Genomic DNA, 27,543 nt, shown 5'->3' on the forward strand with positions numbered 1-27,543 from the left:
ATGTTCTTTTAATGTCATACTGGGAGATTGTTTAAGAGGGTAGTTAAGGATGTTTCCATTTTCTAGGAGTGACCTCATTTGGCTTTGTTATTTACTTATCAATTAGAGCCTAGAAACTATGGAAGTAATACTACCTTAGAGGTTTTTACCTGATAGAGATGCAAATGATTTTTCTTTGGTGGAAAAGAGAACTTCAAAAGTTATGATTTACTGACCAATAAGGTATTAAATATATTTTTTTCTAACTTAAAATTATTGCAATGTGCACTTCTTGATGGACTATATATTTCTTAGCTTCTCAAATAGTTTTAAAACTAGCTTTATTATTAATACCTTATGTTTCCTTTATTAATGAGTTGAATAAATTTTTTGACCTGTGTTTATTTTATATTTATATGAAAGCCATGCTTTAAACTTTTGAAACTGTTACTTGACAAGGAGTTAAAAATTAAAGTGACAGGCCAAATTATTTAGAAAATATTAACTCCAGAATTCAGAATACACTGTTCCTTGAACTAATCAGCTGATGCTTGTGGCATCTGATTAGATTCTGGATATCTCCTTGGACCTCCAAGAGATCAAACTTGTTAATCCTAATAGAAATTAGCCCTGAATATTCATCAAAGGACTGGTGCTGAAGCTCCAATACTTTGGCCACCTGATGTAAAGAGCTGACTCATTGGAAAAGACGCTGATGCTGGGAAAGGTTGAGGGTAGGAGAAGAAGGGGGCAACAGAGGATGAGATAGTTGGATGGCATCACCAGCTCAATAGGCATGAGTTTGAGCAAGCTCCTGTAGATAGTGAAGGACAGGGAAGCCTAGCACGCTAGCATGTCCACGGGTCGCAAAGAGTTGGACATAACTTAGCAACCGAAGAACAACAAAACCTCACTTTCAGAGTGACATTGTTTATATGAGAAGAGGGCAGCTAAGATGATGAGAGGTCTTACAGACACATTAGTTAGTTAAAGTATTAACATAACTATGGTACAAAGACTTAAGAGGGATGTGTTGTGACAGTTTTTAAGTTTCATCTCTGATTGCATCAAATGTGACAAATCACAGTACTATATGAGTGGAGGAAAGTCATTAACCTTTCTAGTTCTCAGTTTCCTATTTGTAAAGTTGGACTAGCACTAAAATCCTAAGATAACTGTAATCTTTATTGAAAGTTTACTGAACAAAAGATTAGATTTATTCTGTGTATTTCTCAAGAGCATAACTAAGCCCTCTGGTTAGAAGTTACAAGAAAATAGAATTTTTGGCTAAATACACATAAAAACTTAGAACTATGAGAATCGTTCACAAATAAAACAAGTTATCTTGTGACACGGGCTTCCCGTGTCAGTGGTAAAGAATCTGCCTGGTGGCTCAGTGGTAAAGAATCTGCCTGCCAATGCAGGAGACGACTGTTCAGCCCCTGGGTCAGGAAGATCCTTTGGAGAAGGAAATGGCAACCCACACCAGCATTCTCGCCTGGAGAATTCCATGGACAGAAGAGCCTGATGGGCTATGGTCCATGGGGTCACAAAGAATTGGACACAACTGAGCAACTAAAGCAGCAGCAAATCTTGTGAAATACTGTGTACTAGGGCCGTTTTGGGAGATCTGTTGAGATACTCCTGTGGACTTTACTTGCTAGTATAAGTAAACTGCATGGCCCAAGAAGTGATTAAACTCAGGCATATTTTCTCTTGTCTCAGATTGAATGCCAAATAACTGTATTTCTAAAGATGTTCTTTCTTTTTCCTGATTTGGTGCTTTAGTTTCTGTTCTTAGACAAGTTTGCTTATCTGTTTTGATTAACTTATGGTCAAGCAGTTTGTCCCATAGCAGATTATACTGGTTTGTGGGAACTAAATATATGAATCCCTTCCCAACTCTGCATTCATGATGTTGTGTTGGTAACACAATCAAAAAGAGCAATTATAGGAAAATTTACACCATAAAAATAAGCACACATTATGGCTTGTTTTAGGGGAGAGCTGGTATATATGAACCTATGCATGTCTTTCCACAACTAGGTCCAGGCACTAAGTCCATGTCTTGTCTCTAACCATTAGACAGGTCTCAACTGTATAATCTAGAGCATCCCTATAAAACTTACAAGCTGGGCCAAGTCTTTTTCTAGAATTAAGACTTCTAGGAAGGTCTCAACTCAAAAGTTAAGACTTGACCCCATGGGTGTATATAATTCTGATGTGCACATGGCTGATTATAATGGGAAATTTGGTTTTACCATCTGACCATTTGATGATCTCTGTCAGGCGGATAACAGGCATCTATTTTCCATCAGGTAAGAGTTTAAAGCTAATCCAACTTGTTAGTCTTTTTCTTCGGCTATTTATCTACTGTGAGCTTGAATCAATTAAGAAACAATTTTGTGCCCAATAGAAAGAAAACAGCCCATTGAGAACTAGAGTGGTGAGGTTTCATTTCCAAGTTTACTGGGAACTGAGCTGAAGTTCAGCTGTAGCTGAAGTTATAGAGCTGAACTCAGGTTGTTATAGCTGAGAAAAGCTTTTCTCTCTCATCGTGTGTGTGAAACATTTTCTTACCTCTGGAGGGTATTAATAGGGTGTTTTAAATCAAAGGAACTCTGCTCTGATTGACTTATAGAATAAGTCTATTATTTATACTTACAGTATGAATACATAAATCTAGTATCTCCAGAACTTCTAGAAAATAAATACTACAACAGAATACTCTATAAATGTTCTAGCCTTTCAGCAAAAATAATCTTTTAGAAAGTGCTAAGAAGTATTCTATATGATAATTTAAATATATATGCATAACATATAATTCATAATAATTTAAAGTCACACAATTAAGGTGACTCTTTGGATAAATCACATTAGCTTATAATTGTGTTTTAAGAAAAAAAATATGTATCTTTTCCTCTCATATTAGTGTAACCAGAATATATTTGTACATTTTATTTTTTAGAAGATCTAAGTTTGTTTTCTGAGCATCCTCAACTTTTTCTACTGGCTATTGATGAAATAAGTTAGTATTACTATTTAATAATGTTAAAGATTATGAAAAATGTAAAATTGTGTGTCTAACCAAATTGAATTAAAATTGTGACAATCTTTTTGGTATCAACAGTTATTATGTTCTATAATGGCAACCCACTCCAGGACTATTGCCTGGAAAATCCCATGGACAGAGGAGCCTGGTAGGCTACAGTCCATGGGGTCGCAAAGAGTCGGACACGACTGAGTGACTTCACTTCTCATAGTATATGAACTAAAATGTAACTTTTAACATTCTTTAAAATATTGGACTAATATTACATCAACTTAATGAATAATCTTTGGATACCTAGATAATCTCTAAGACTGCTAAAACAATGATTACTAAACACAGTTTAAATAAATATATATATATATATATATCATTGTTTATTACCATGGTATAGAGTAGCATACATTTATATCATGTTAATGAACAAGTTAATTTGTGCTTGTTTATAAGTCCTCAATTCTCAATCACCCATCTCCCAGGTTTCTCTGTGAAATGGAGGTTAGTTTGTTTAAAAGTTATAGTTAATATGAGTAGTGTGTGTGTGCTCAGTCACTAAGTTGTGTCTGACTCTTTGTGACCTCATGGACTACAGCCCACCAGGCTCCTATGTCCATGGAATTTTCTAGAAAGGAGTACTGGAGTGGGTTGCCACTCCCTTCTCCAAGGGATCTTCTCGACCTAGGGACTGAACACATCTCCTGCATCAGCAAGTGGATTCTTTACCACTGAGCTGCCTGGGAAGCCCTACTATAGGTAGTAAGATCATACTAAGACCAATAGTGACAATATAGTGTAAACTATAGTGAAGACAAGAACAACATTTGTAAAGAAATTTGTTTGGTTTTTCAATGAAAAAGTGAGTAGCTTTGTTCTAAATGAAAATACTTGTTCCAAAACATGAAACATAATAGGGAAAGACAACACTTGAATGGAGACAGAAAATTGTAGGAGGTTTACTGAAAGTAAAGCATATTTGTCATTTTTTTCCTAAAAAGAAGCAATGAAATATGTTCAAATTTTGGCAGATATCTTTGTTTTGATGGCTTTATTCAAAAGATAATTTTTTGAAAAGGAACTTGGAATTCTTTATTGCCAAATATTGAATTAATGCAAAAATAGACTGGCTTTCTCTCTATTAAAATGTTAATTTTTTTATTAGAGGTCTTAACAAGGGGTAACACAGTTATTATTTACACCTTTTGTATAAGCCATTCAGATAGCGGAGATTTATATTACATGAAAATAAGCTTCTTTATGTTGATTATATCATGTCTGTGATTACTTTAAGAACAAAGAAGAAAGTCTCTTCACATATGAAAGAGCCAATATTGCTTAAATTTGTTTGACCTACTTCTGTATTTTAAATACTGTTTTAATGATTAGGTAAATTTTTTTCTCAAGCATCCATGATCCTATTTTAATCATGGACCAAGTTTACTCTATTAAATCTGTTGCTTTTGCCTTCCCAAAATTGGACCCTAAGTTCAGAAAAAATAAAATGATCAGAAAACTATCTTGGAGATACTCAACCTCTAGAAAATCCAAAGATTTGTTCTCTTCCTTTATAAAAAAAGAATATTAGACATAATTAGATTTGTTGGGCAGCATAGTACATTCTTAAAATAAATTCAATACTATTGTTAAGTAGCATAGGAAGAGTTGTCCAATCAGAAGAGATGCTCAGCGTTCACCAAGTTAAGTTTATAGAGGTAAAATGTTTTTATAAACAATTCAGAAGTAGTACAATTTACAGAGAGGTCTTAAGACTGCCACTGCCCTTGATGTCCATAATATGTTCTTATCCTCAGGGGAAACATTGATCAGACCCTTATGCAACGTGCACACATTAGACAATTTTGTTCTCCATTCTGATATTGCTGGTTACTGTAATAAGTTAACCATAGCCATTCAGTCTTACAGATCATTTCTACTTTTCTCTCATACGTGCCTGAAGGCTCTGTTTAAATTACAAATCAGAGATCGGGTTGGATCTTTACGAAAAAATATCTTAGAGCCTCAAGAAAACAAGTGTCCTGGGGCTTTCTAATTATCGATACTTCAAGAATGGACTCAGAATACAGGCTTCTGAACTGACAGCCCTTAGACAACTTTCAGACTGTACCAAGACTCTGAGTCAGGATTTCCAGGACTTACTTTTTGGTCCTGAAGCTGATAACTTTGTGAACTCAGATTGCTAACCCAAGACCCAGTAGAATAAGAACAGGATCAAAGGAGCTGATGAAAAGGATGTAATAATTGTGGTTATTTGTTTGGAATGTTGGATTTTGAATGTTTTATTTTCTGATGGGCATATTATTAATTTTTTGGATGGCATGTATGATTTTTAAGGGATTCTTTTCTCTTAGAGGTACATGCTGAAACATTTTCATATGAAATTATATCATCTCAAATTGGCTTCAAATAATCTGGGAAGTAAAGTGAATACAGTAGATGAAATGAATTTGCTATGCATTAATAATTATATAACAAATTGTTCAATGTAAGGGTTCATCATGTAAGTTTCTCTACTTCTTTTGTCTGTCTGATATTTTTCCATAGTAAAAACTTTAAAAAATTCAATTATCATACGTTTTCCTGTTTTTTTAAGCTCTTCATAATCATCATTTAAATACCTATGTCTTATTTAAAAATAGAGACAAATGTCTATTATCAATCTTTACTGCTAAATTCAGGCTGCTTTTATTATTGTTACAAATAATATTAAAATATAGCTTTTTGTGCATTAACTTTTCACTGTTTTGAATTGTCCCCAGAAGGGGACATGGTAGCCTGAGAGGTATGACGTTCTAGGGCTCTTGGTCACAGAGCCATTCAATTTCCCAGATATCTTTACTAAGATACATACCCTCATTGGCACTGAATATTTTACTTAAGTGTTTTCCAGTTTTGTGAGGAGGATATTATCTTCCACTTTCACTTGAGAATTATTTCCAGCGGGCTGTTCCATGCTGCTGTTAGAAGTTTCAATATCTTGCACTCACTTTTGTTTGGATAATCAACCGTACTGGGCCTTTGGTTTTGGACTGCTGTGGTCATGATCCCTTTTCTCTAAGCCAAATGAATTTCCTGAAAGTTCTAATACTTGTGATCTTGAAAATTTCTGGCTCCAGGTATGAAAAGAAGATCCAGATGAGTGGGAAAGAACAGGTAATAACTGGCACAATCTGAGGTCCAAGCCAGCAGGACAGAACAATGCCCCGAGCATGTTTGGAGACTAGAGCCTGGGAAGAGCTAACATGTGAAACTTACATCAGGGTTATGCTTTACATTCCAGTTATGGCCTCTGCCACTAAAACAGGAAGGAGGAGAATTGTGAGCTTTCTAGACCAATAAACCGTCCACTGGTCAATATTTTTATCTTAAAGCTGGATATTGAAAATGTCAGTACAATTTAATGAACATAAAGTATGTTGAGAAATTGCACTTCATCTGAGACTACATTGACAAAGTAGGTGGGTAACTAATCAGCTTTCTGTAGGTGGTTCAAAAGTGTTAGGAGTAAACCACCTGCCATCAAGGATGGGACAGTCCCTCATTTTTCTTGAGTCAAACTTTTTGGATACAACGTTAAAGTTTTCTACCTTACCCCAGTACCAAATCTTCCATGATGACAACTTAAAAGAAAGAGACAATTTAATGGAAAAGGGAGATACAGCAGGAGAGTGATAACTGGCTTACAGAGCCTCTCTGTGAACATCATCTTTTTTAAGGAATCTTTTTAAGAAATCACCTTACCTGGTTACTCTACTTGATAAACACGTTTTTATTTATGGGTCTGTTAGGAAAATTTGTGAAAGACATTTTAAAAATTTCTATTTACTTATTATTTTAATTTGTCTGTGCCAGGACTTGGTTGGGGAATGTGGAATCTAGTTTCCCTACCAGGGACTGAACCTGGGCCCCCTGCATTGGGAGTATGGAGTCTTTTAGCCCCTGGACCACCAGGGTAGTCCCTGTGAAAGACTTTGAAATGGGCAAAAGATTACTGGCTATCCTTTCAGTGGGAAGCTAGGGCATTGTTTAGATGACCAATGGGGCTTATCTGATGTTATAGGAATCTGTTCCTTTTACTGCCTTTGACTAGGCTACTTTACAACTCTGTAAATAGTAGAAGGCTGATAGTAATGCAAGTGATTCTTGTCCACAGATATGCAAATGAATTTTGTTTTGTAGAGATACATTTGATTTTCCCTTGCAGAAAAGAAGATTCCAACAATTACATTTTATTAGTCCATGAAGTTTTCACCATCTATTAGCAGCTTAATTTTCTCATTTCCCATTGCCTATATATAAGTGTTTGCTCTTCAGATTTTCTCCTTTAAACTGGTTGTAACATCTTACTGGTTTAATCACTAATGAAAGCACCCAATAAAATCTTTGGCATTGGTTCACTTCATACTTGCATGAGAATCTTGACTTTAATTTAAAATAATCATCTTTTAACAACTTCAACCTCAATTAAATATGTATTATTTTTTTCCAGCAGCCATTAATAATGTTTTTTCCCTAAGAGGCCCCAGTTTTTTTCCAGCATCTGTCAAGAGAGACCCACTCCCATTTTGTTAAAAGAACTGAACCAAATATTCTCTCTAAAATGACTAGGTTTCTCTCTCAATATTGTCTATAGTGTAAATCAATGTCTGAGGTCAGCTTGGACTCTACCTGAATTTGCAGAACTTCTAAGTACTTAAGTGCAGCCACTAACTGTCCACAGAAATCTTCACAAGTACAGAATACACAAGAGAGAAGTGGAGAGAAAAGATGGAAGATAGGAAGGTGCAGTGTATGCAATGGGTCTTTTGAGGTGAGCTCTGTGAAGTAGTGTTGTTCTCTGTAGACCCTTAGAGCTGGGCAGTAACTGGCCTGCAGGGCTGAAGAATGTAAAGTCATTTCTAAGTGTTTTGGACTCATGTTTAGAATAGACTTAAGAGAATATTATTGAGAATGACATGGATTCTAAAGTTTCCCTTAAGTGTCTGAATGGTGTAGCGTCTGCGGAAGGAAGAGACCAAGTACAATAGTGAACTGAGAGGATAGCAAAGGATGTAACATACACGTCAACCTCCTTCATTTCCCTTTAAAGATCTCCTCCTTTAGCATTTTAGGGCAACGGTGAGTAGTCTCTTGAGTCTGCTGAGTTATCCATCTGGAGCCACATTTTTTAAAACCCTTCTCATATCTAAACTCTTGTGTCTTGACTTACCCATCTATGAAATGAGGATCATGACTGTATTGCCTTCATGGGGACTTTGTGAAGTTTAAATGAGTTAACTCAAGTAAAGCACTTAGACAAGTGCCTGACACTAAGTAAGCCTTGGGTGTGTTAGTTGCTCTGTCATGTCTGCTTATTTGCAACCCCATGGATAGACTAGCCCACCAGACTCCTTTGTCCATGGTATTCTCCAGGCAAGAATACTGGAGTGCGTTGCCATTCCCTTGTCCAGAGAATCTTCCTGCCCAGGGATAGAACCCAGGTCTCTCACGTAGCAGTCAGATTCTCTGTGTCTGAGCCACCTGACACTAGTGCGTGCTACGTAATTGTTAGCTGTTAAGAAGCAGCATGTGATTACAAACTGGATTCAAATCCTGACTCCACCTCTTTCAGGGTATATGTCCAGTGGCGAGTTACTGAACTTCTCTGTGCTCCAGTTTCTCGACTGCAAAACTGGGAAATAGTAGTTCCTAACCCAGTGAGTTGCTGCGAGGATTAAATGCTAAGAACTTCATCTAGCATAGACACAAAGTACATGCTGTGTCAAGTCATTATTATTACTGCTGCTGCTGTTGCTGCTGCTGCTAAGTCACTTCAGTCATGTCCGACTCTGTGTGACCCCCATAGATGGCAGCCCACCAGGCTCTCCCACCCCTGGGATTCTCCAGGCAAGAACACTGGAGTGGGTTGCCATTTCCTTCTCCAATGCAGGAAAGAGAAAAGTGAAAGTGAAGTCGCTCAGTCGTGTCCGACTCTTAGCGACCCCATGGACTGCAGCCTACCAGGCTCCGCCGTCCATGAGATTTTCCAGGCAAGAGTACTGGAGTGGGGTGCCATTGCCTTCTCTGAATTATTATTATCACATCCATAATTATTAGATATCATTATTTGTAACAATGTATACTTCCTCAATGCAAACCTCTACCTTCAAGAAAACTCCACCTCAGTGAGGAAGAAAAGGTGAAAACAGAAAAGAAGAAAAATCAACTATTCACATTATAGAAACTGATTCAAACGAATGTAAAACATAAAAAAGACAGTCATGAGACAACTGAAAATGTGAACACTGAGTAGATATTTGATGCTCTGTGGAATTACTCGTTTTTAAAGGTGAGATAAAAGTATTATGGCCATGTAAAAAAGGGAATCATTAACTTGAGAATGAAATCATATGTACCTGAGATTTGCTTTAAAGTTGTATGTGTCAGGTAGCAGGATGGGGTAAGATTAGCAAAAGTTGTGAATGAGTGATGGGAACATGTAAGTCCATTAATCCATTCCATCTTTCTTGGTGTACATTAATTAAAAAAATAAGCAGCAGCAGGAGGAAGGGCACTAGGAGGAGAAGAAAGAAGATAATTACACCCCTAGGATCTGGTCTTACCATAGGATTTACCTCTCTTCTGGCCTGTAGGAGCTAGCAATCTCCAGCAGTGTATTTTCTAAAGTGAGTTACTCTGTCAAGAGCAGTATCAAAGTGCCTTCAGCAGGACAGTTGAAGGAGGGCTGTCGCACTCACTCTGTTTGAACCCCCTCAGATTTCCCCAGTGTGGTGTGTAAGGTGAATATACACTTTCACACGCCCTCTAGTAGTCAAGAGGCAGTGGGTGGGGTGGGGTGGGGTTGGGGGAGGCTTCTGTTGAGGCATTTGTTGCATAACACACACACTACATTTTCCAAGGACAGAGTCAAAATCCCATGTGCATCATAATTTCAGAACTGCTGCTTCCCAAGAAGAAGATAGTAGCTTTCATTGCCATTTTTATGCAGAGAAATGTCAGTTCCCTTTGTTTTTCCCCATTCTGCATCAGGAGACCCACCACTGCATAAGAAATGGGACCCATCCCAGACCACTCAACCTCTCCATGGACACCCTTAGGTTCACAAAGACCCAGAAAATGCTTTAGTATTTATGGGTTTCCCCCCTACTTACTTAGCCCATGTCTTACATCTTTCTGCTGTGGAGATTATAGAAATGCAGAAAGATGTGCAAGTTTAATCTCTTCTTCAAGCAACTCCTGAGGATTAGGGGTAAGGAGGAGAACTGCGGGAGATGAAGGGGTGGGGGTAGGGGTAATTGTTCTTTTATTCACAAGAAACAAAATAGATATCACAGACTGTCAGCCTTGAAAGGGTCGGAAAGATAATTCTAGACCTAGTCCCTTTAACTCACACTGAGAAGGATGTTTATGAAAGTAAAAGCACTTGCTGCAACCCTACAAAGGGTGTTTATAATACATATTTAAATGACTCTTCTCACAAAAACCTAGCTAATAACTAAAATCAGAAAAATCAAGAAAACAATATTATTCTGACTTTTAAAATCATTAAATTACTACCTCAACTCCAACCTTTAAACAAAGTTTTATACTCTTGCCTGGAAAATCCCATGGATGGAGGAACCTGGGTGGCTGCAGTCCATGGGGTCGCACAGAGTCAGACACGACTGAAGCGACTTAGCAGTAGCAAATATTTATTACAGTTGTTAATTTCAAAATTATCTGCGCTTTGCTCATTGTGTCTCCTCCCTGCTGAAAACATTCAGGCAGGCATACTTATGAAGGGCAGAGACGTGGAGCAAACCTCTCTGGGCAGGCAGTCAGGGCCAGCCTTGTCTAGAGAATGTAAAAACTATAGTAAAACCATGGAGAAGGAAATGGCAATCCATTCCAGTATCCTTGCCTGGATAATCCCACGGACAGAGGAGCCTGGCAGGCTGCAGTCCACGGGGTCGCAAAGAGTCAGACACAACTGAGTGACTGAACAATAATAAAACCAACTAACAGTCTGTTTTTTATTAGCATCATTCTCTGTAATTCTAAACAATGTCAGTGATGAAACTGTCTTCCCTGAAAAAAAAATTTGGGGGGGCCTAAATTTAAATTCTAAACAATTGCTGCCGTTACTGTTAACTTTGAATATATAAGTAAGCTTCAGATTCGCACATTTCTTCCATTTTCTTTGATAAACATTGTAGTCCATATAGAAATGGATTCAGAGGTCTTCCAATTATCCAGTTAACCTTAGACTTGAAGGAGGGCAAGACACATGGACTTGAGGGAGGAGGTAGATGCCACCCACCCCACCCCCAGGAGACGGTGAAGGACAGGGAAGCCTGGCGTGCTGCAGTCCACTGGGTCGCAAAGAGTCAGGCATGACTAAGCTACTGATCCACAGGGTAAAGCAATGGGAGAGTCATCCCCGTGAACGAAAACTCCAAGAGGAGAAGAGCGGGACAATTAAGGCAAGGAGTCTGGTCCCTGCCCACACCACGTATCTCTCGTTCTCAAAGTCAGGAGACCTCCTTGACCGCACACACACAGATAGGTTCCTTGGAGGCCAATTGGGAGTTATGTCAATGGATGTTCTACCAAGACGCTTTTTCATTAAAATCCATCCTGGCCAAGAGATGCCTGTGCACACAGTGAAGGATCTTGAGATATATCAAATAGGGACTGTGAACGAGGCAAGTTCACAAGGATTGGCCAAAGGAAACCTGGAAGAAATGCCCCATAAAAGTAATTAAACTACCACAAAGGTGCAAACTCAGCGACTCTCTCTCTCCCTGAGTCCGCCCATGAGTGTCAACAAGCACTGTACATTTTCCCCTCTTGATACTTCACTTGCTTTACTACTTTTCATCTCTGGTAATTGTTTTGAGCAAAGCAAAGGGCCAGGGCCCTTGGCACTGACCACTGATCCAGTAGCTAGGATACGGAGCTTTCACCACCACTACCCAGCCCCAGTCTGGTTGGGAACCCAAGCCCTGTTCTAAGTTGTTGCAGGCTGAGGCCTTCCAAGATCAGACTCGGCTCCACATATTCTGTGGTACTTCATATCCCTGTATTTAAAACTGTGATGTGTAATAAATGATAGCCCAACACCTTTAAAGATTAAGAAACAGAACTTCTTACTTCAGTCGTCAATCTATGTGACCATTTGCTTTTATTTGTGCAGTGATTTTGTTAAATGCAGGTTTTAGTTCACACATGAAATATTTTTACTTTGAATGCTATTTAAAAAATAGAAATGCATTCTTTTTAAATTGCTAATAATTTCTGAGCTAGCAGTAAATCAAGAGAATAAAATATTATATTGGTGATATAATTTAGTACTAATAGTTATAAGTAATTTTGGCAAAGTTGTAGTTTTATTAAGAATTACTCATTAGTTATTAAATATTTTTAATATAAAATACTATTAGATTATAACCAACAGATGAAAGTTCAAACTGTTGGAGAGAGATAAGCTATCAACACAATCAAAGGTGCTTCTCTGATAATCACTGCAGACAGGTGACTGGAGCCATGAAATGAAAAGACACTTACTCCTTGCAAGAAAAGCTATGACAAACCTAGACAGCATGTTACAAAGCAGAGACATTACTTCACTGACAAAGGTCCATCTTGTCAAAGCTATGGTTTTTATGGTAGTTATGTATAGATGTGAGAGTTGGACCATAAAGAAAGTTGAGAGCCAAATAATCGATGCTGAATTGATGATGAATTGTGGTGTTGGAGAAGACTGTTGAGAGTCTCTTGGACTGCAAGGAGATCAAGCCAGTCACTCGTAAAGGAAATCAGTCCTGAATATTCATTGGAAGGACTGATGCTGAAGCTGAAGCTACGATACTTTGGCCACCTGATGTGAAGTTACTCATTGGAAAAGACCCTGATGCTGGGGAAGATTGAAGGCAGGAGGAGAAGGAAACAACAGAGGATGAGATGGTTGTATGGCATCACTGACTCAATGGACATGAGTTTGAGCAAGCAAGGAGCTGGGGATGGACAGGGAAGCCTGGTGTGCTGCAGTCCGTGGGGTTGCAAAGAGTTGGACATGACTGAGCGACAGAACTGAATTGATGATATTTGCTAAGAAAAATTTCAATTTTTATGAAATATAAATGAAATCTATGATGAATTTTTCAAAAGAGAAGATATTTTAGTGTGAAATATATGACTGTGGGTTTCCCAGGTGGCTCCGTGGTAAAGAATCCACCTGCCAATGCAGAAGACATGGATTCAATTCCTGGGTCAGGAAGAATCCCTAGTGGAGGAAATGGCAACCCACTTTAGTATTCTTGCCTGGTGAATCCCATGGACAGAGGAGTCTGGCAGGCTACAGTCCTTGGGAGTCACGAAGAGTCGGACACAACTGAGTGACGGAGCACACGCACACATGTAACTGGGGAAACATTCGAAAACAATTAAACATGATCCCAAAGAAACTAAGACCTGAAAGTTATTGCAATTTTTGGAATTTGTTGCAAAATGAGATTTTTACAAAACTCTGCAAAACTTTGTTTAACACTTTCCTTATTTATCTGCTGCTTCATGTGAAATTAAAATAAACCAAAGTTTTCTTTGATTACGAACAAAGAGAGACCAAGAAATCTGTTAAAATGCTTGTTAAACCTAAGTGTGCAAAGAAGATCAATTTTCATAAAATCTTTGACAGATTGGTGACTTTTGCGATAAAAACTACCACAGGGGGCCAGAGCTGGAGAGAAGTAAAATGATGGAAGCTAAGAAGGATTTGTCGAAGACAAGGAAGCCAAATCTGATGGTGATTTACACTTAGCAGTTGAAGACTACCAGGAAGGGAGATTTTGTTTTTTCCATTTTGGTGTGCTGCAACTTATTCTCATTAATATTTTCTGAAAATGGGGGAGGAAGGGTGAAGAATAAAACTACTGTTGATAGAGGGCCAGTTTCCTAATTGACTCTACATGGCATCCTCAGAGATGAAACGTGGCCTGGTGAGAGAACACAGACTTAGGCACTAGATACCAAAACCTGAATCCCAACTCTGTCACTTTCTGAGTATAACTTATGTGCCAGTTATCAGAAAAGCAAGGGAAAGAAAGGGAAGCGTTGCCTTCTGTAAATGCAGGTAACAGCTGCTTTGTAAGAATATTATAAGGACTAAATGAAATAATGTTTGTAAAATGCTTAGTACAATACCTACTATATAATAGATATTGAATCATAGTAATCCATATTAATAATAATAAAGGCATTTTTTAACTGGATTTGGAGGGTCACGACTGAAGGGACTTAGCAGCAGCAGCAGCTGCCTAAACTTTTGTTTCTAATGTTCTAAAGTCAGTCCTGTGTGTTCTTTCCAAGGAATGATGCTAAAGCTGAAACTCCAGTACTTTGGCCACCTCATGCGAAGAGTTGACTCATTGGAAAAGACTCTGATGCTGGGAGGGATTGCGGGCAGGAGGAGAAGGGGACGACCGAGGATGAGATGGCTGGATGGCATCACGGACTCGATGGACATGAGCCTGAGTGAACTCCGGGAGTTGGTGATGGACAGGGAGGCCTGGCGTGCTGCAATTCATGGGGTTGCGAAGAGTCGGACATGACTGAGCGACTGAACTGAAAGTTAGTACTATTTTGTGATAGTTTTGCTTAAAATATACATATATGTATATATTGGAGGAGAAAGTGGTAATCCACTCCAGTATTTTTGCCTGGGAAATCCCATGGACAGAGGAGCCTGGTGGGCTACAGTCCATGGGGTCACATAAGAGTCTGACACAGGTTAGTGACTAAAACAACAACGTGTGTGTGTGTGTGTGTGTGTGTGTTTAGAGAGAGAATAAAAACAGTACTCAATAAATAGTGGTCTGCAAATACCTGAGTAACCAAACTTTTCATATCCCAATGACTGATGGCAAAACCAAGAACTTAGAAAATCTCTTGGAGGTAACAGGAAGTCACCTCCACTTCACCTGTAATTCGTATATTTTCACCAGCTCCTCTCCTAGTCTCCTCTTCATGACCACCAAGGAGAGCTAGAGGACCTCAGAGGAGGCTCAGAATAGTACTGCCTTGATTTTGGCAACATGCATATTGTTTCTTCAGCTAACTCAGCATGCTTGAGATCATTTTAACAGCATAGTGTTATCATGTGGTTTCAGTAGAAAAAGCCCCTATGTAAAAATAGCACCTTCTTCCTCAGCATGTCTGCTCCTTTAATGAAAATAAGACTTAGCTTAGATTGAGCCAATGCAGCTATCAAGGAGGGAGCTAAAATCTCATCTGCTTCAAACACTGTTAGCCAAATTCACTAACCATGGTACTTACCGCCATTGACAGTAAGAAAGACAATGCAGTAAGATACACGAACAATACAGGATAATTCATACCCAATACACAATACTTAAGTAGCATTTTCCTAGAATGAGCCCTCAGAGAATGCAGTCAATGAGAAGAGTCACAACTGCTCTGCAAGAATATTTACAGCAATATAAACAAACCAAAAATGAAGGGAAAAAATAAGTAACACTCTCAAATTCTTATAAAATCCAATTTTTTTAAAAGGAGGGATACACTAATATAATTCAGGCCATATGGCAACCTAGTAGGTTGCTTCTTCTTCGAGAATGATGTTTCATTCATTCTACCAGCCTGCCGGCATTCTATCACGCCGTGTTCTGTTTTGGCATTGGAAAACTATGTGCATTATTGATATGAAAATGAAAGAACAAAGGAAGTTTTATTTTATACTTTTAAGGAAAGACAACTATATTTAAAATGTAGGTTCAGAACCTATTATTAAGTCATCAGCGTCATCTTATATCATCTTCAGAATCTGTTCCATATCAAGTCATGACTTGATTAATTATATTTAGTATTCCCTTGGTATACCCAGTAGTATGGCTACAAACATATACTTCTACAGCAGACCTATCCACAGGAGCACCATCAAGGAGTAGAGAACAGGAAATAACTGGAAGTATGTCCATCTTATGACCATCAGAAATTTCACTTTCAGTGCTTCCCTGGTGGCTCAGTGGTAAAGAATCTGCCTGTCAACGCAGGAGACATGGTTGGATCCCTGATTTGGGAAGATCCCACATGCCTCCGGGCAATTAAGCTGGTGCGCCACAACTACTGAGCCTGTGCTCTAGAGCTGGGGAGGCGCAGCTATTGAGCCCGCACTGCCTAGAGCCTGTGCTTCACGACAAGAGAAGCCGCCGCAGTGAGCAGCCCCCAACTGCAACTAGAGAGTAGCCCGCTTTTGCCACAACTGGAGAAAAACCCATGTAGCAACCAAGACACAGCACAGCCAAGAATAAATCAGTTAATTAAAAAAAGAAATTTTACTTTAATTGAATGAAATTTACTCAGACAGAAGAAATGTTACCAGGAGCTTAATTTGGGCCCTACAAGTCTCCAAGCACTTTTAGTAGGGGAAAAAGGAGAATTGCAATTTTATTTAATAATCCATTTCCCCAGAAAACAGATTTTTCTTTTAAGAGAAAAATGTTTCTTTTTGACAAACCCTAAGATACCTTTAGCAGAAACTCTTTGAAAGCAGTTTGTGGCTGTCAGATACCTCTTGTTCGTTACAACAAACAGAGATCTCGAGTCTCATTTCCTTTAGTGTTACTGCAGCCTTTACCTGGGTATCAGTAGCTGTCTGGGATGCTATCTGCAGATTCCACATCTGCCTCTTTTTCTCCTATTTGAAAGTAATCCTAGAAGATGTTTACCTGGCCAGTTAAGAGGGACCACAGCACCTTGCGCAAAGTAGGCATTCAGCAAATGTTAGTCACACACTGCCTACCTCCTCCCTCCCAGTCCCTTTTATCTGAAGGAAAATTTAGAATCAACTGCCCTTACAGGGCATTATACAGCTCCCAGAACTATCTCCTTAGTTTGCAGCCAAAATAGAGTTCAGGGGAAATATAGGTCAAACATCTGGGTGAAACTAGTCAGTGGGCCATTTGGTGGAAGATGGAGTCAAATTTAATAAAAGTTCAGGAACTGATGAAATCAAGTACCTAGAGGTTTGTAATGAAGCTGTGAATGTGAGTGAGTTTACTGAGAGGATGTAAGAAAGAGAAGGTGGATGAGGACAGAACCACATATATGGTCATGGGAGGAGGAACAGAGCTCTGAAAAGAAATTAGAAAAAGCAGCCAATGAGCTAGGAAGAAAATTAATATTTACTTGTAATAGAAACCATAAGAAATGAATTCCAAAAAAGGAGGTTAACTGTGTTAAAAACTACAAAACAGTCAAGGAAGATAGGGTCTGCGAAGACGTCATTGATGACTGGGTAGTAACTAGTTAACCTAGTTATAACCTCTGTAGCTACTTAGCTGCTACAGAAATCGGCATTTGAGAACTAAGAAGTGAAACCAGGAGAAGGAAGTGAAGGAGATAAGAAAAGGTACTCTTGTAGGAGATTTCATGGTAGTAGGAAGAAGAGCACTAGCTTAGTATGTCAGAGGGGTAGCAGAGCTGAAGTCTCCAAGAGGTGCACATGCTGCTGAGGCACGGCGTGAGTGCCATGAGTACCATTTCATGCAAAGTGGGCATGAAATCCACCCTTGTATGCCTGATGCTTCTCACTGTGACTCTGTAGTCTCTCCCATCAAGACAGAGTGTATTTCTCCCTGAAATTTGGATTTGACTGTAACTTGCTTCGGCCTCCAGGTCACTAGCAAGCATGACACAGTAGAGACTTGAAAAGTGCTCGCACAATGAGGTTCACTTTCTCTTGTCCACCATGTAAACAAGTTAGCTTGTCTGCTGGATGACAAGAGATGACATGGAGAAAAGGTCCCAGCTGCTCCAGCCCTCACCGAACTGTCCCAGATTAGGAAAACTATCTAGTGAGCCACAGAATGGAGAGAGATAAGAGATGTTTTATTTGCAAGCTACTACGGTTTGGGATGGTTTTTCACACAGCAGAAGCTATCTGATAGAAGGAGATATCCCCTGACCTCACACACACCATGCAGCTTGTGGGATATTAGTTACCTGGGATTGAACTGGGGCCCTCCGTAGTGAAAGGACAGAGTCTTAACACTGGACCACCAGGAAATTCCTGAGATATTTCCCTTTTGTTCCTATTCTCTGGACTAACTTAATTCTGAACTAACAGTATGAGACCCAAGTGTTGAATAATGTCATCTTAGAAAACAAATAAAACTTATAACAATAATATTCTATCTAGTGATAAGACTGCAAAAAATCAAAAGCATACAGAATATAGCTATGGATTTAGGTAGCATCGGTGTAAAAGATGTCCAAGTATCAAGGAAACTCCCTGCCACCAAATCTATGCAATTTATTTATGGCAGAAGCCCAGGTCATTTCTAAGTCTTTATATCATAACCTGCTGATAGAGGATTCTATAAAAATATGGTACAGTTTTTAAAAGATCACTGATACGATTTCTATAACAGCTATGAGTACACAAATAGGTTACAGATAAGGTATTAGAGCACCACTGGTTAAAGCAGAAAGAATAGAAACCAGAACATATGTGGCACCTGGGCTTAAGAGTGGAAGCCAGCATAGTGGTCATAGGCAGGAAAGACAGGCATCATTTCTGGGCCCAGGAAAGACTGCAGTGGAACCCTGCACATTTCACTAACCCCTGAGGAGGTCCTGTACTACTGCTCAGTAGTAAAGTTGATGTTCACAGTAATGACTCAGAGCTGTTAAGAAAACATTAAATGATATTCAATATACTTGGTCTGGGCTTCCCAGGTGGCTCAGTGGGTAAAGAACCCGTCTGCACTGCAGGAGACACATGAGATGTGGGTTTAATTTCTGTGTTGGGAAGACCCTTGGAAGAGGGTATGGCAACCCACTGAAGTATTCTTGCCTGGCAATCTCACGGACAGAGGAGCCTGGCAGCCCACAGCCCACAGGGTCAAAAAGAGTCGGACACGACTGAGCAACTGACAACTAAGCACACACGCAGGCACATACTTGGTTTAATGAGGCCAAGAAGAATGGATCTATTTTAATACAATTTCCATCAAAATAGCTAAATTTTTTAAAGTTTGCTACTTAAAGGGTCTAAGCTTCAGTTCAATGAAGCACTCACTTCTTTGCAACATTTCATTTTCTGACAATACAGATCAATGATGTATTTATTTAGACATAGTCAGTTGGCATTTATTATAGAATTCTAAGACTGCAACACAATAATTATTTGCAGAGACAGAAAGGAAGCATTGTCCAGCAAGTGGAGAGCAGAGCAGTACCTTGTTAAGATTAGGAAATAAATATTGATTTTTTTTTCATGGTTTCTTTTTCAAAAATATCTGTCAGCATTCTGTGGCCACCATTGTTTTTAATTCCCATTTCTCTGTGGATAGATACTATTTAATATCATTATTCACTTTGCCTCTTCCCTTGGCAGGTACTACAGTGACCCCTGGTTTTTGTTCACAGTTTCAGGTTTTTAGATCAGCCTCCATAAAGAGTCTCTCTTTAGCAAGCCTACATTTTTGTCTCCCAGTCCTTCTCCATCTTTACTGTTGTTTTGTGAGTATGACATAATTATTGTCATCACAGTTCTCATGACTAAAAATATTCATTGAGGACCAACATACCAGTTTTCATGTAGGAAACAATTAGTGGTTCTGCAGTCCTTTGTCCCACCTTGTCTGTTACATCATTCAGCAGGTCTAATCCTGGAGCCAAATTCCCACTCCCCCAGCTACATGCACTCATCACTTTAATCAGTGGGTCTTTGACCTAAGCCATAGGCTTTATAATGTTCTATCAGCGCTTTGACTATGTTCTCAAACTTCTCAATTATCTCAGTTCAGTTCAGTTCAGTCACTCAGTCATATTCGACTCTGCGACCCCATGGACTGCAGCACGCCAGGCCTCCCTGTCCATCACCAACTCCTGGAGTTTACTCAAACTCCTGTCCATTGAGTCAGTGATGCCATCCAACTATCTCATCCTCTGTTGTCCCCTTCTGCCACCTTCAATCCTTCCCAGCATCAGGGTCTTTTCAAATGAGTCAGTTCTTTGCATCAGGTGGCCAACGTACTGGGAGTTTCAGCTTCAGCATCAGTCCTTTCAGTGAATATTCAGGACTGATTTCCTTTAGGAAATCAATTATATAACATGGTCTAATACTCCACAAAACCAGTTCCACTGGTTTTTGACTTGGATGAAAGTGTTTCTAAATTCAGTGTTAAGTATTTTTAAAGTACAGACTTGAGTATAAGATTTGAGTTCTAGTCTTAGTTCTAGAATAAGATTATTTTGAGCTGATTACTTTTGAGAAACTACAGGCATAGGAGAAGCTCTGAAACAGAGTAGACGTTACCCTTTTAGAAGGGACATTTATATTCATAAAGGAAGTCTCTATTTAAGCATCTCTCTGTACCAGAAAGAGGATGACTCCAAATCAGAAGAAACTCTTGTCAGTGGAGATGGCACAGACTTAAATCTGCATAGCAAACCTTACCCTTGTGTACTGAGCCTTTTCTGGTAACCTCTCATAAGTGGCTTCCCCATCCTTCCCAGAGCTTCCCTGGTGGCTCAGCTGTAAAGAACCCACCTGTAATGCAGGAGATGCAGGAGACACAGGTTCAATCCCTGGGGCGGGAAGATCCCCTGGAGGAGGGCATGGCAACCCACTCCAGTATTCTTGCCTGGAAAATCCCATGGACAGAGGGGCCTGGTGGCTACAGTCCATAGGGTTGCAAAGACTTGGACACAACTGAAGGGACTGAGTGTGCATGCATCACCGCCCTTCCCAATCTTTCTTTTGTCTGTAGGGGAAGATAGGATATAAACTGGTAACTTGGGTCATCTCAGAGAGTTACACAGTTCCTTTGGGTGGGTTTTCTCTACAGAGCTGCAAAGACTTGGACACTGCAACTCTACAGAACTGCAAAGACTTGGACATGCATCACCACCCTTCCCAATCTTTCTTTTGTCTTTAGGGGAAGATAGATAAATTGGTAACTTGGGTCATCTCAGGGAATTACACAGTTACTTTGGGTGGGTTTTCTCTACAGAGCTGCCTGCCTACAAGACAAGCTGGCCTTCTGTTCCAGCATCCACATGCTCTGGAGGACCACATAGTGAGAAGTCAGCTCACCACCCTACCTTCTGCCTGGGTGTGTGCTCTGCAGATCCAGTATGTTCCTCCCATAAGTCCCAAGGTTCAGACTCGAGGCAAAGGAGTAGAAGGCCTGATTTCAGTTGTAGCCCTATTCCCCTAGTCTAGCCTTTTTCAGCAAGAAAGCAGATACTTAGATCTTAATGGACTCTGGGACTATTTGTTATTTGGCATATCAGAGATCTCAACAGCACCCTACCAGTGGGAACAGGATTGAGTATAAATTTATGTCTTCTATTTCTTCTCATTAGTACATAGTTATTATGGGAATATGTTAAGAGGAGAACCTTATACCATGAAGTACCTGCAGTGCAACCTTTTTCATTTTATAGACAAATAAAATGAGGTTCAGAAGGATTGAGTCACCCAAGCTTACATTCGTAGGCAGCTGCTTAGAATCCAGTTGTCCTGACTCCTGGCCCAGTACACTATTACTCTTAGCAAAGCGTAATTTAAAGCAGGTCTCAGCTTGTGGGCAACATTCTCTGGACCCTCACACCAAGTTCTGACTCTTATCTCCTAGGTTTCTATCCTATGACCAGTTTGGATCCAATTATTGCAAGCTTTTGGTCCTCTTACCCACCTGTGTATGAAGGACTGTGTGTATCCTAAATATGGGTATCTCCCAATACATCTCTAGATTGCAAGAGAATGAAGAGTCACAAGATGCAATTACTGAGTCTTTTGAATCAAAACCACCTAATTTGGAAGTAAGGCATATAGGGTCAATTCTAACATTCCAGGAACTTTATAGTATCAACATTTTTTCCATGGCTAAGCTCTGTGGAATTGTCTTATTCCTCCTTTTTTTTTTTTTCAACATTCAATGTCCTAACTTTAGAGCCCACTAGAATGATCAAAGTACTATAGCAATGATATTCCACATCAGTATATAATTGTGTCTAATGACAAAATTAGGCAGAATTTTTATGAGAAATATTTACATATAACACATATACACCAGATACATATACATATACAATGTACATATACATATACAATACATATACAATGTACATATACATATACAATACATATACATATATACATATACAATGGATATAACTACAGGTGAATTTCCCAGCTATATACTACAAGTCCAAAATCATGCATTTTCCAACCATTCCAACAAAGGCAGAGGGGATAGAGACCTTGGGCAACACATGGCCTGTACAAATTACAGTTGTATCTCCACTTCCAACTCTTGACAATGTGTTCAATGCTTACTGGGTGGCATCAAAGCACTGGGCCCTTGCTGCATAAAGCAAGAGAAGCCCCATGAATCAAGCAGGATCAGTGACTGGTCTCTGGAGGGCCCAGGTGATGCTGATTCTCAGACTCTACATATAACTGTGTGTGTGTGTGTGTTTGGTAGTGGAGGAGAATGGGTAACATGGCAGTACAGCATGAAAGGCTCCTCTGAACTTCCCCTTATGCCCTGGCTTCCTGGAAACCAGCCACCTTCCAAAGAGAAACAGCTACTGCAGTCACAGTGCAGAGAAACACCAGGGCAGAGCCTCTAGTCTACCAGCCTGAATGGCTGATGCTTTAAATGTCCTAATGAAAGATTAATAGGGATGGTGTTTTTTGGAAATATTCATCCTTTTTTTTTTTTTTCGTAATCTCCTTTTTTGCCATTATCATTGCCAACAGTGTAAGCAGAGGACCAGACAAAATCTATCTTTTGTGAAGGAGTTATGAACTTAGAAAAGCCACTACCCGATAGTGAGGGGAAGGGGAAAATCGTTCTGTCTTGGAGATGATGAGAATCAAGCAGTTAGCCATCTGTTCTCTGATTAGACCTCTGTTGTAACATTCTGGAGGAAAGAGCAATGAGATAGATTTCAAGAGAAATCCAAAGGTAGAGAGAGTCTGTGCCCCTCTCCTCAGATCAGAAAATGCCCTGATGGTATAATTCATCAGTAGGCACATTTTATCTCCAACTCCCGCTCCCAGTAGACACCACCATCTCCACTGTGGCCAAGAAGCCTCAGCAGAGTGGTGGTGACGGCCAGTACTGTTTGCTTGAGCTACCTCAGTTAGCATTATCAAGCTTCAGTTCCCATCAGCAGCCTGTGGCACCAAAAGTGCCCATGAGGCACTTTTTTCCCTGGGCTACAGGATGTAGATAATGGAACCAACTGGAGCATTTACCAGGAGTTACCATGCTTAATGAAGCTTAATGACCCTGGGGCAAAGAGCTGCAGGGCATACCACCTCAACTGGTCATAAATTAAGAGCCCTCTAGAATGATGAGCTTCCCTGGTAGCTCAGACGGTAAAGCATCTGCCTACAATGTGGAGACCCGGGTTCCATCCCTGGGTTGGGAAGATCCCCTGGAGAATGAAATGCAACCCAATCCAGTACTCTTGTCTGGAAAATCCTATGGACCGAGGAGCCTGGTAGGCTACAGTCCAGGGGGTCACAAAGAGTCGGACACGACTGAGCAACTTCACTAGAGTGATCAAACTGTCCAGCTGATCCCAGTCAATCCGTAGAATCATAAGGAATTATTGTTTTAATGATTAAAACATTGTTGGTTTAAGCCACTAACTTTGGAGGTGGTTTGTTACACATCATGAGATAATAACAAACACAAATTCACTAGTCACAGATTTTAATCAGTGAGGCCCAGCTCAGTCAGAAACAAGCCCGGTCCAGCACTTTATAATAGAAACCAGCAGGGGACTTCCCTAGAGGTCCAGTGGCTAAGACTCCATGCTCCCAACACAGGGGGCCTGGGTTTGATCCCTGGTCAGGGAACTATATCCCACATGCCACAACAAAGAGTTTACATGCGGCAACTATAAAGATTCCAGGTGTTGCAACTAAGACCCAGCACAGCCAAATGAATATTAAAATGAAAGAAACCAGCAAAGATGCAGAGGAGAGAGAACCCTTGGGTCTGAGACTCTCTATCTCCTCCCCCCATGTGTGTGTGTGCACCATGTTAGGAAGGAAAAACAAGAGAAAGAGAAAAATAAGTTGGAAAGGGTGGTGTGGTAGACAGGGAAGGGAATTAAGAAGGCAGATGGAATTAAAGTTGCTACATGAGAAACGCTGGGCTGGAAGAAGCACAAGCTGGAATCAAGATTGCCGGGAGAAATATCATTAACTTCAGATATGCAGATGACACCACCCTTATGGCAGAAAGTGAAGAGGAACTAAAAAGCCTCTTGATGAAAGTGAAAGAGGAGAGTGAAAAAGTTGGCTTAAAGCTCAACATTCAGAAAACGAAGATCATGGCATCTGGTCCCATCACTTCATGGGAAATAGATGGGGAAACAGTGGAAATAGTCAGACTTTATTTTGGGGGGCTTCAAAATCACTGCAGATGGTGAATGCAGCCATGAAATTAAAAGACGCTTAATCTTTGGAAGGAAAGTTATGACCAACCTAGTTAGTATATTGAAAAGCAGAGACATTACTTTGCCAACAAAGGTCTGACTAGTCAAGGCCATGGTTTTTCCAGTGGTCATGTATGGATGTGAGAGTTGGACTGCGAAGAAAGTTGAGCACCAAAGAATTGATGCTTTTGAACTGTGGTGTTGGAGAAGACTCTTGAAAGTCCCTTGAACTGCAAGGAGATCCAACCAGTCCATCCTAAAGGAGATCAGTCCTGGGTGTTCACTGGAAGGAATGATGCTGAAGCTGAAACTCCAATACTTTGGCCACCTCATGCAAAGAGTTGACTCATTGGAAAAGACCCTGATGCTGGGAGGGATTGGGGGCAGGAGGAGAAGGGGACAACCGAGGATGAGATGGCTGGATGGCATCACCGACTCGATGGACGTGAGTTTGAGTGAACTCTGGGAGTTGGTGATGGACAGGGAGGCCTGGTGTGCTGCAATTCATGGGGTCGCAAAGAGTTGGACACGACTGAGCAACTGAACTGAACCGAACTGAATCAAATGACCCTAAAGTAGAGAGATTATCCTGGATTGGTGGTTTAGTCGCTCAGTCGTGTCCAACCCTTGCGACCCTGTGCAGGCTCTTGCCAGTCTCCTCTGTACATGGGATTCTCCAAGCAAGAATACTGGAGGGGGTTGCTATTTACTTCTCCAAGGGATCTTCCCAATCCGGGTCTCCTGTATTGCAGGAGGATTCTTTACTGACTGAGCCACCAGGGAAGACCTCATGTAATGTAAGAATCCTTAAATGTGGAATAAAGAGAGGAGTCAGGGCAGAAGGAAGAGATGGAAGAATTTCGCCTGCTGTTGCTGGCTTTGAAAATGGAAGAAAAGGGCCATAATCCAAGTAATGTGGAAAAGGGAAAGTAAAGGATTCTCCCCTAGAGGACCCAGAAAAGAACCAGCCCCGCCAACACTTTGATTGTAGCCTAATGACACCCATTTCAGACTTCTGAGTTGGAAGATAATAGATCTGTACTGTTTTAAGCCACTAGAGTTATGTTAATTTTTTCAGCAGCAACAGAAAACTAATGAAGGTAGCAAACTGTAGTGGCTGAATAATTATTCAAAATAAGACTATCTGAAACTGGAAGAGACTAAAATGGCTTTAAATGGCAATTTTAAGTTGGTTTTGTTTTTTTCCCCATAGCACCCAGTGTGGGGAAAGCTAGGGAAGTAAGATTAGATCTTTTCTGGAAATCGAAAAAGCTACCTTTTGTTTTTCACAGTTCTGAGTACAGTAAGTTAAATTTGAGACCTTGTTGCAACTTTTGTTCTGAGCCTTGATTTTCTGTTAAAACCAACTCTTCTTGGAAGAGTCACATATTAAACTTTTCAACATAAATGAGTTTATTGGATTGCTTCTGAAAACAGGAACTGAGTAAAGGAAGAACAAAGGAAGTAAAGTCAAGGCTTGAGCTCCGAGATTCTTGCAGGGGGATGTGCTGAGGCCAGGCGGGTCCTGACTCAGGGTGGGGTGGACACCACCCCCTCCCCACCCGCGTCCCCAACACCTCGCTGTCCTTGAGCAGAACAGTCACCACTCCCCCTCGACATTGTTCTCTGTGAACAGTCTCAGAGGAGCTGTAAACTCTGCATTGTGTGGCACTGAGCGCAGGTAGGAGTTCATTATGCCCAACAGCGAGACCAATCACTTCATGCTATTTAGGGTTTTCACATCTTCATTGCTTCTTTCCGCTGCATTTTAGATACCCGTGGTTTCAGCTCTGCGCTTGGAATCCCACATTTCATCACTCGTCTCTGACCCTCCAAAGTAAAGACTTTTTGAATCAAAAGCTATGTTATTTTTAATTTTTAAAATAACCTGTCACCCTCACCACTGATTAGTATTCTCTCTTCTCAAAATGAGTCTTAATAGTATAATACTAGCGATGACATTGAGTAAAAAATGGTAAAATGCCACATTCTAAGCATGCCCTGACACCACTGTAATGACTACCCTGGATTTGTTGTTTCAAAGACACACACATGTGTGGGGGTACTTTAAGGGCAACTACACATGTACCATGGAAGTTCACCCTTAATTTAGCAGCAGTTTTTATTTAGAATAGGGAGTGCAGAATAATGCAGCATCAGAGGAGGGAGGCAAATGAGAATCTAATGCCAAAGTCACTGGGAGGCACTGGGATCTGAGCATCAGTCTAAATGGGTTCAAAGTCACTCCAATACTCTGACTCTCAGAGGTTACTTACCCTCTCTGTGCCTCTATGTCTACAAAAGAAAAAAGACTGGGGTGGAAATAATAGTGCCTATTTCATAAAGTTAATGTGATGACTAAATAATTCATATAAAGCTCCTAGTTCAAGCTAAGCAGTAAATGCTTGATGAATACTAGTGATTTTTATACAGAATCCAAAAGTTGAGAAATCAACACTTTTGCCAGACCACAAATATGTTTCTCATTTATGGTCCATATTTACTATACATCAAGGTAAAAGTCTAGTTCACTGTGATCCCCTCCTCACGTGAGGCTGCTGTCCAGTTCCATATATACCTGGAGTGCTTGAAACATCTGAGGAGACTGATGCTGTTTCCAGGTTCCCTTATCAGAGCTCCGTTCTGCTTCCTAATCCCTGCCCTTCTCCATGTGGTTCCAATATCAAAATATTTAGTCCATCTGTCCCAGAGGGGTTTGGACTTTCTCTTCATTTGTGCTTCTTGAAATAATATGCTCCTGAGGCACAGACTGTTCCTTCATCACTAAAAAAGGTCAAGCATTTATTAGTCTGTGTATAAACACGACAACAAAGGAGCCCTTGTAAAAAATGGAATGTTCAGCTTGGATAGAACACAGAGGAGTTCCTCTTGGATCTGGCAAATTCCCCTGGATTTCATCTCTTTTAAATACACCACGTTAATGTCACTGTTCCTTTCTGGCGTCTCAAGCCTCACTTCTAAATCTGCATGAGCTGTCTGAGGTGCAAGTTTCTCATTTATACAGTCTGTAA

This window comes from Oryx dammah, unplaced genomic scaffold (assembly GCF_014754425.2).
Source record: "Oryx dammah isolate SB20612 unplaced genomic scaffold, SCBI_Odam_1.1 HiC_scaffold_12, whole genome shotgun sequence".
NCBI classification, from domain to species: Eukaryota; Metazoa; Chordata; class Mammalia; order Artiodactyla; family Bovidae; genus Oryx; species Oryx dammah.